The 9,744-nt window shown below is 44.0% G+C and overlaps 1 pseudogene across 1 annotated transcript in view; it reads left to right on the top strand.

Moving 5' to 3' along the window:
* The first annotated feature begins 1,932 nt into the window (after nt 1-1,932).
* LOC310770897 (signal peptide peptidase-like 2A) overlaps nt 1,933-9,744 on the top strand; it is a 28,381-nt pseudogene continuing 20,569 nt past the window's right edge. The window contains exons 1-7 of the transcript in view: nt 1,933-2,135; nt 3,311-3,421; nt 3,766-3,948; nt 6,573-6,662; nt 6,819-6,952; nt 9,325-9,483; nt 9,575-9,671. The product of the transcript in view is annotated as a signal peptide peptidase-like 2A (transcript). The remainder of the gene's footprint in view (nt 2,136-3,310; nt 3,422-3,765; nt 3,949-6,572; nt 6,663-6,818; nt 6,953-9,324; nt 9,484-9,574; nt 9,672-9,744) is intronic.

The raw sequence follows: 9,744 nt of genomic DNA, 5'->3' as shown, positions 1-9,744 counted from the left end.
GTTAAGAGAGCGAGCTCCGACCCCCAGTAAAACAGCAGGAGTAACGTTAACTCTAGCCCCATAACATGACGCCACTGTACTTACTGTAGCCTACAGCAGTCAGTAAGTACAGTAAGTGGCGTCACGTTAACTCCAGAGTGTCCCTACTTAAGCTTAAGCTTAGTTTTCATTACATGTAGCAGCATTTAAATACAGTACTGCAAAATGCTGCTGATTAAACTGGTAGCTTGTTGGCTACCCCGCTAGCCGGGCGCTTCAGTATGAGTGAGAAACGCTCAGACTCGATAACCTTACCTTTAGTAATTGTATCTTCACTATGGCTCGTTTCATAATGTAGCGTTGTGATAAACCAGGCGGAGTCCGGATATAGTTACCACACTTTATTCCGTAAAACACAGAGGGGAACTACTGTTGGCCGTAGCCCACGCCAAAACAAACCCGAGCAATAATAGTCTCTCTCCAAGAACACACACCCGTCTCCTTCAACTCTCACTGGCACTCTCCCGCTTCCTCATTCAGCACACCAAAACAATCCCTCCCTCTCTCTCTTAGCCAATCCCCGGCGGGCTTCTTCCCGCGACCCGCTCTCATAGGTGCTAACATGACTGACAGGCCTCTCAGCCTCTAGTTTACCGTTAATCCCCGTAACGTTCAAGTCCCTCCAAAACTCGTAATAAAGTGCATGCACAGAACATTGCATTAACGTGTCAGACTTAACCATAGCAGTTATCCCATAACTCAGTCCGTTACAATAACTTCTGTCGCCATTTCAGGACAATGCTAAGTTACCAACGAAAATACATAAATAAAGTAAAAAGTTGCCAACGCCTGCAGCCTGTCCACGCCAAGCAAACACTAGCAGTGCACTCCCACAACAAGAAACCTCGCGCCAAGCGCCACACGGCTTGTTTTGTAACTAGCTACTCCCCTCTGCGTTGTAACAAAATTCTAACAGCTCATTGGTTGATATTTCCATGTGACACACTTTAGGTCATGCGGAAGCAGTTGCGGAAACCATAGATATGGCGGAAACCAGTTCGAGGCATGGCCGCTCTGTCCTGCGTAGCGTACGGGAGCGTCAGCGTACCTGATCTCTCCTTTGACAGAGGAGAGCCCATGCGGAGCCCATGGGGGAGATGCGTTACTGAGGCAGGAAGTCAGAAGAAGACCCGCCCCCGTCTTCCGGTGGCCTGTGCTGCAGTGTTTTCGTTCCCCCACAGAAATGCAACAGTAGGCAGTCGCTACGATTTAGAGAAAAAATAAGAAGCATGGCCATACCAAACGAAGTTTTTTTTTTTTTAGCTAACGTTACCCAGCAAACATCGTCTTGACCGCGACGTCACCAGACGATATAATTGTGGTTTGGCATCTTACTCGCGTCGCCCATGTTTTCTAAACGGAACACAAAATTGAGCGGAATATTTTTCCTGGAGCACAGCACGGTCTTCCGCCCATAGCCGGAAAACTCGGAGTCGGAGCAAGGTTTTTCCATCCAGGCTACGTGAAACAGAAAGCAGTGGGTAACCGTGCATTCCTTTGCACTTGGAATTTTGAAACAAGACCTATGACAGGGAGAAGTGCAATTCAAGACGGAATTCCGAGTGGGAAACTTGGGCAGCAACACTCTGACGTCACAATCAACATGGCGGCGCACAAAGAGACACACACGGTGATAAGTAAGCAGTTACTTTTTCACAAATGTTTCACTTTGTGTTATGAAACAACTTAGTTGCCATTTCGATTCCCATATAGTTGATTTGTGCTTGATCGAAGCATGCACAGCGGTAGCCTTCTAGCGTCCATGTTTGCAGGCATCCACGCAGTTGGAACGCAGAGCGGAACATGGATATTCCGACCCCCGACTTTGAATGGAAGGCAGCAGCATGTGACCATGACGTCCTGTGCCAATACAGGAAGTAGCCGAGCAGCTGCTAGCCCGCTACCGCTACTAGTCATAACAATAATGATTATGATGAGTAACATTAAGTTAATCAACGAGGTGAATTAAACGATTTTGCGTGTCATAAACGTGGATTATTGTTGATGCTGCGCGAATCGGTAAAAAAACGAATGTTACCATTATGGCAAAAGCTGTCATGATCATCATTTTATCAGTCATTTTCTTGTCATCGAAGGTAAGTTGAAAGAGGAATAACGTCAAGTCAAACTCGGTCGACAGGCCTAACGCCTGAGAGTACTAATAGCTAGCTAATGTTAGCTGGTTAACTAGACTTTAAATCCAAATGTTCTGCCTGTTGTCATTTTTGTTTATGTTGTATGCATGGTTTTTTGAGTACGGTTAGTGAAACGTTAGGGTTTCCTGGAAACCTGAAAAAAATCATGGCATTTCAAAATCTTTGTTTTCCAGGCACTTTAAAAGTCATGGAATTAGTCAAATCCTTGAACCCGTAGGGAAAGTAATGGGATTTTGTTGTGACTGCACATGAGTGCTTCTTGTATTTTATGCTATTTTTTTAATGGAAAAATTCACGTTTTGTTTGAATAGCGTCCATGTGAGGCAGTGACTCTAAGCACTAAAATCCAATATAAAGAGGTAGCCCTCAGGCTCTTTCCATGTTCATCTCAAAACTTCACTGTAGTAAGAGCCCTCACACTGAAAGAAAATAAAGTGGTGTGTCCTATTTGTCCAGTGTAGTAATAATTTTAATTTCTATTTATTCAGAGCCACCTCACATTACATGGAAATTCGATTATGGCTCCTGGAAAAGTCATGGAAAAGTAGAAATGTTATCCATGAAAATGTGTGGCAACCCTTAAAGTAGTTTTACATTACATGCCAAACTGAAAACACCATTCACATTCGCATTCAACTTTTCTGACTATTTCAAATTAAACTAACATGGTTTATATGTAGCCTCAACATTCGACTACCAGTCGTAGGAGTGATACAAGTTTATTACTTTCAGGTGAAACAAATGATACATTTTTATCACATACAATTTTACAAGGCTTACAAGGCTTTCACAAGGCTACAAGGAAACATGACATGAAATCGAATACATTATTCACTTAGTACATGTATCTAAGGAAAAACAGCTAATCGGGGACAACAAACGTCTACTGGAAACTTCAATGATGTCATCTTTGTGGCTTCAGTGATTTGAAATATGTGTGAAGTAATTTCTTATCTGCCATATCAGCTTCCCAGCATCAGCTCTTGTTCACACACTTAGCACCCATATAGTCAGATACTTCCACTTTTTTTTTATCTCAGTAGGTTGGCTTACGTTCAAGTGTAAACACTCAATTTCATGTTGACTTTTACAAAATTATATTTGTCATCCAACAGATAAACTGCCAAGAGGCAATCTTGCACATTTCAAATGGAAGTACAAGTATGGAGTACTGCATTGTTCACAATCGCTCCTGGACCCCCCTGAACGAGACTCTGGACACTGCTGTAAGTTGTTCCATAAGCCTTTGGAAGCCTTCACAGTCACCATACTACATAATGCTGTGTTTCATTAAGTAGTTCCACTTCCCCTCAGTCACTTCCCATCAGCCCTTGGTATGTCATAACAGCATAAGTCCATAGACCGTATCTCGCATGGAGGCCACAGGGAAGGTGGGGGGGGGCAGGTGATTGAAATCGAAAGCACCTATTCTTGTAACATAAACAAGCACTATTGTGGGGCCTACTAACATTACTAGTGGTAAATGAAGTGACACTAAGAAAGAAAATTAAGGAAAACCGCTAATTGTATATTTTTTTTAATTGCCCACTTTTGTGTCTATACTTTTCAGGTGCAGTATCCGCTGGTGAATCTGACATCCACTGTGCTGTGTGACAGGTCTGGGGTGAGCCCAGAGGCGGTCAGGGGCAAAGCGCTGGTGGTGATGCGAGGGGGCTGTGATTTCAGCCAGAAAGCACTGGTTGCTCAGGACCTTGGGGCTACAGCTTTGCTCATTGCCAGCAACACAAATTTGGTATTGCATCTACATTTATCTTTCCTATGTTTAGCGATGCAGCATGCAGGAATGTGATTTTCCTTCCCCCCCTTTAGCATCTCAGTTTTTTTTTATACACAACTTGGATTCATTACAGTTGATCACTTTCCTATAGCCATTATGTCCTGCTTTTTGTGTTGCCCTGATCACAACTCGTTTTATAGAGTATCAATATGCACTGATCTAACATGATAGAGCTACAGAGAGAACTGAGGGGGGTGGGGTGGAGGAAATGCCATGCCAGCTGAGTAGACTTAAAAATTCCCCTCCAAATATAGATTTGACTGTATCAGTAAACCAAATCTAACTACATGTCACTCAGTAGAGCGCATACCTCCGCCAATGCTATACAGGTTGACCTTCCACCAGGGAGCAGTGGGCATCAGTTATTTATGACGAATCCAGGATCTTCTTGCTGTGAGGCAGTAGTGCGAGCACTGAATCCAGCACCTTCTTGCTGTGAGGCAGTAGTGCGAGCACTGAATCCAGCACCTTCTTGCTGTGAGGCAGTAGTGCGAGCACTGAATCCAGCACCTTCTTGCTGTGAGGCAGTAGTGCGAGCACTGAATCCAGCACCTTCTTGCTGTGAGGCAGTAGTGCGAGCACTGAATCCAGCACCTTCTTGCTGTGAGGCAGTAATGCGAGCACTGGATCCAGCACCTTCTTGCTGTGAGGCAGTAGTGCGAGCACTGAATCCAGCACCTTCTTGCTGTGAGGCAGTAGTGCGAGCACTGGATCCAGCACCTTCTTGCTGTGAGGCAGTAGTGCGAGCACTGAATCCAGCACCTTCTTGCTGTGAGGCAGTAGTGCGAGCACTGGATCCAGCACCTTCTTGCTGTGAGGCAGTAGTGCGAGCACTGCGCCACTGCCACACGCAGTGACATCACTGACTATCACAACACCACATGGTCAATCAGCTCTATAGCTGTTCAGTGGCGTTGGGGGTCTCTCTTCTACCAATGAACCAAGTTTTGGGAAAAATTGTACAGATGGAACAGGGCAAAAACTTGACCCCCGTCCAACTCTGTTGGTGGAGGTAATGATCTGTTTCAGTTCAGTTATGTTTATAGCCCCTTATCACAAGCATGTCTCAAAGGGCTTTACATACAGGAGCTGCTACTGTACTGTATGTAAGTAGCATCATCACAGTCATACTACATATATCTACACTAGGGCTGGGTCGGTTTGAACATTTTAAAACCGGTTCGATATTGCCGTCTAAACCGGATCGAACCGGTATACCGATTTTTTTTGTAATTAATTTTTTTTTTTTTTTTTTTTTAAGCAGGGCTCCCGAGTGTGGCCCATAACTGTCTGTAGTGCAACTTCAGTCCACCTGATAGCGATAATACACCTCTAAGCTGGTATTGTCAACCAGCAATGATACTGAATAAAAAGAAGCAGGACACCTGTGTAACAAACACACCCTGTATTTATTTCTCATAACTATTCAGCTCAACTTTTCTTCTAAACATCAAAATAATAAATGAAATAAGACTTCTGCCTATAGTGCAACTTGAGAAAAGGCTAATAAAAACACAAGCAGTGCAATCAGAATGGATTGGCTTACAGCTGAGCTGCCTTATAAACTTCAAAACTCACAAATTCACACAATATAGGGCCTAGGCATGGGTCGGTTTGAACATTTTGAAACCGGTTCGATATTCCCCAAAAAAACGTATAAAAGCGGCTGCAGTTGGTGGCGATAATGCACCTCTAAGCTGGTATGCTGCCAACCAGCACGAACACTGAATACAAATAAGCAGAACCTTTTAACTGTAACAACACACTGTTTTTATTTCTCATAACTATTCAGCTTAACTTTTCTTCAAACATCAACATAATAAACAAAATAAGACTTTTGCCTACTAGTGCAACTTGAGAAGAGGCTAATACGAACAATAGTGCAATCAGAATGGACTGGCAAAAAAAAACTAAAACAAAAAGTTTTTTTTTTTTTTTTTTTTTTTAGGTTTTTTCGGTTCGCACGTGATCAAACCGGTTTGGGCTCGTATACCGAACCGGTAAAACCGGAAATCGACCCATGCCTAATCTACACACAACATTGGTTACATACATCATATCATATACTAGACCTTTTTACTAGATGACATTGCAGTATGACACAAACACAGCATTTGGACTGTGGGGAGGAAACCGGAGCAGCCAGAGTAAACCCACGCAAACACGGGTTGAACATGCCAACTCCACACACACACAAAGAACCGCGGTGGAGATTGGAAACACACAGCTTTCTTGCTGTGAGGTTACAGTGCTAAACCACTGAGCCACTGAGTGTCAGCTTTGACTTCTTTGTTTGCCTTTGCTGCCCATGGGCTGTAAAATGGTAAGAATGTATGACTTTGTTAATCTAACAGGTTAATAATACCTGTTAGATTAACAAAGTCATAAATTCTTACCATTTTACAGAGAAACTGGTAGCATGGCAAGCAAGTTAGCTGGCCCAATAGAAGTACCCAAATGGTGCCCATGGAAAGTACCATACATGTACAGTAAATGACAGCAGCTACAGTACACTACAGGCTAAATATGTCGTTTTTTCGCCCAGTTCTAACCTAGGTTTTCTTCACCTTGTTAATCAGATCACTCCAACAGCCAATGAGTCTGAGTATGCCAAAGTCCACATTCCCCTGGCTCTCATGAGGTACAGGGACTTCCTGCATGCACAGCAGGTCAGTCAGCTATTTCTTTACCTCCCTTTGTGCAGATGAGCATGGTCATCATGACTCATGACTCACTGCACTGCTGTGGATAAATACATCCACCAGATGGCAGATATGTTTGAAGAGTGGCTTCTAAATGTACACGTTGCATCTATGTGTCTGCAGGTGTTTGGTGATGGAATGCAAGAGAAGCTGTATGCTCCGCCTCACTCCAACATTGATCCAAGCATCGTAGTCATGCTACTGATCTCCATTTGCACGGTTGCCCTGGGAGGCTACTGGAGCGGGGCGTGTGAGAGGTGAAATATTGCAGCTGGACATCAGAATCAGAATCAGAATCAGAAAGACTTTAATGATCCCCGGGGGGGAAATTGGGACAAGTTACAGTTGCTCGTTCACATAACACACATAGCATAAAATAAAATACACAGTAGTAATGCGATAGTAAAATAAGCAGAATAAAGCTTCTGGCATACTCTTCGCGCACGCGCTGGAGGCGGGGCTCCACGGAGGGCGCGCGCACACTGCGCAGGCCAAAACAGAACATAGTGAGTGCTCCAGAAATGGCGGCGATCAGTGAAAGGCAGTCTGAATGAAATTGAATGTAACGTTCCCAATTCTATATATTCAATTCTAAAAAACGACCCTCAACATTTGGGAAGGCTAAGCCACACAACTAGTTCGTTATAATCGAACATTATGCTTTTGAAGGCGACTGTACGACGGTGAGGACTCAATCACAGCAGATATCCGCTGATAGCCTACCACGGAGATCTCACAGGCACAGGCAGCAAAACCCGACGCGCTGATAGAAAAATCTCCGTGGACGCGCCGCGCTGCGCTCAGGTCTCGCCCCCCGACACGCCCCGTGCGATGACGTCATAATCGTCGCGCGCTCTATGCGCTTGGCTGGGCGCAAAGAGTATGCCAGAAGCTTAAGAAGAAAGAACACAACGAGTACGTCTAACCTACAGTTGTTAACACATTGACTGCCAGCCGTTTTTTTTGCTGTAGGTAGCTTCTGCCAAGCCGTTTTTTGAGGATTATGGCTCATTTTATAAGAGCCGAGGATTCGTTTCAGCTTGGACTTTGTGAACATACAATATCTCAAAAGTACTAATAGAATGTGTACTTTCTCTGTCTAAAAGAGTTAGTTTGTAGAGTTAGTAGTTATGTAAGCATTAGCAGTTGAATACAGCATGGTTTTAGCGTCAGAAAGAATATTCAGAGATAAACGGCTTTTTGTGAAATTGGATAGAACTGTCACTTTAACCATTCATTTTTGGCTCTCTCTCTCTCTCTCTCCCTCCCCCTCTCGCTCTCTCTCTCTCTCTCCCTCCCTCTCGCTCTCCCTCCCTCTCTCTCTCTCTCTCTCTCTCTCTCTCTCTCTCCCTCCCTCTCGAGTTGCTTCAACTCCTCCCTCCGTGGGCGGACAAGCTTGTCACCAGTCAGTGCTTTGCTGCTCTCCTGTGCCTGTCTGGCCTGTCTGCACGGCCGCTGTTTGAGGAAGTCGGGATGGACTCGCTCGTTTGGAGTTTTGGTTGAGAGAAGCTTTTGCGATTCTGGTCATATTTATGCTGCGTGTTTCAAAGTGTGTTCCTCCACCTGTAATCTATTATGTAAATTTGCAATCCCGCATCGCCAGCAATCAGCGCGAAAAGGAAAGCGTTTTCCCCCATCCATTTTTCATGAGGATGGCTGGGGTGAGAATGGCATGACAAGTTAAAAAAATGCTTTCCTTCCTCTAGCCAGGAGAGCACTGTTGCCACTTAGTGGGTCGGTGGAATGGGTTGTAAACGTTCGGTGGCTCCAATAATTATATAAGAGATGTAAAAGGGTTAGATGCACAACCCACCGTCAAAAAAAAAAAATCGATGCCAAAAACGTGTAAACACGTTGTTGGCAGGGAACAGCTGGATTCTGAAAACGTGTTCATACGTTGTTGGCAGTGAATGTGTTAAGAGGACTGAGTTTACCTCCCTGTTTACATTGAGTTCTCCAACCTAACACTATAACAAGTAACAACACTGCTTCTTGTATCACCCACAAATAATCCCAATAATATGTGTGGATACGTTGGACCAGGTGTCTCAAACTATTTTTAATTCACCGGCCACATGCGACCCAATTTGATTTAAAGTGAGCCAGACAAAGAAAATCAATAACCTATAAATGACAATTTCTTTTAGTATAAGGAATTACAGATACATTTTAAGAACACATTTTCACGTAGGGTTATCTCAGCTACCATAAAATGATCAAATCTACTGTCTGTAACTGTACATGACCATTGACAGCAACTGTGCAATTCTCTATAGTCAAGGGTAATGAAAACAGTTGACCATTTATTGATGAATACAGGAAATATAGGCTACTTAATATTTAACTTGCTCCTGAAATCGGGTACCTCTTAGCCTTCACAGGTGTATCACATTGGATTGAAGGACTTCTCAGTGCAATTGTTACACTTTGCAAAGTCATCCTGTGGGCCGGATTGGACCGTGTGACGGGCTGATTCTGGCCCCCGGGCCATATGTTTGACACCCCTGCACTAGACTTACTGTATGTCAGCATAGTGGATGAGTGTTGGCTTTTCATCAGTTTTGCAAACACTGGGCATGAAACGCATTAAAAAAGTGAATAGATGTAATGTTTTTTCTCTTTCTGACAGAGACCAGTTGAGCAGTGGTGCGGCAAGCGGAGGAAAGGGTGAAGTCAAAGCAGACAGCGGAGACATTTCACTTTACTCTCCTCTCAAAGTGGTTATCTTTGTAGCCCTGATGTGTGGGATGCTAGTCCTCATGTAGGTACTTCTTCTACAATGTACTTGGTGAGTGGGACCAAAAACCGCTCTCAGAAATTCTAAAGAAGTAATCATTTCCGGTGTTTTCTTAATGTCTTTGTTTCCCTTTTCCCCCTAGTGTACATCATTATCGCCATCTTCTGCCTGGCCTCCGCCACAGCGCTGTTTAGCTGTCTGGACGCAGTGATGGACAAGATGGGGTGTGGCACTGTGAGGTGTGAGCACAACTCTTTAAAAACATAGTTATACCCACACATAGCTTTGTCACAAGTGCCGGTCCCATATAAA

Source organism: Poromitra crassiceps (genome assembly GCF_964638095.1).
Source record: "Poromitra crassiceps genome assembly, contig: HAP1_SCAFFOLD_257, whole genome shotgun sequence".
Taxonomy (NCBI): Eukaryota; Metazoa; Chordata; class Actinopteri; order Beryciformes; family Melamphaidae; genus Poromitra; species Poromitra crassiceps.
This window is presented reverse-complemented; position numbering and strand designations above follow the sequence as displayed.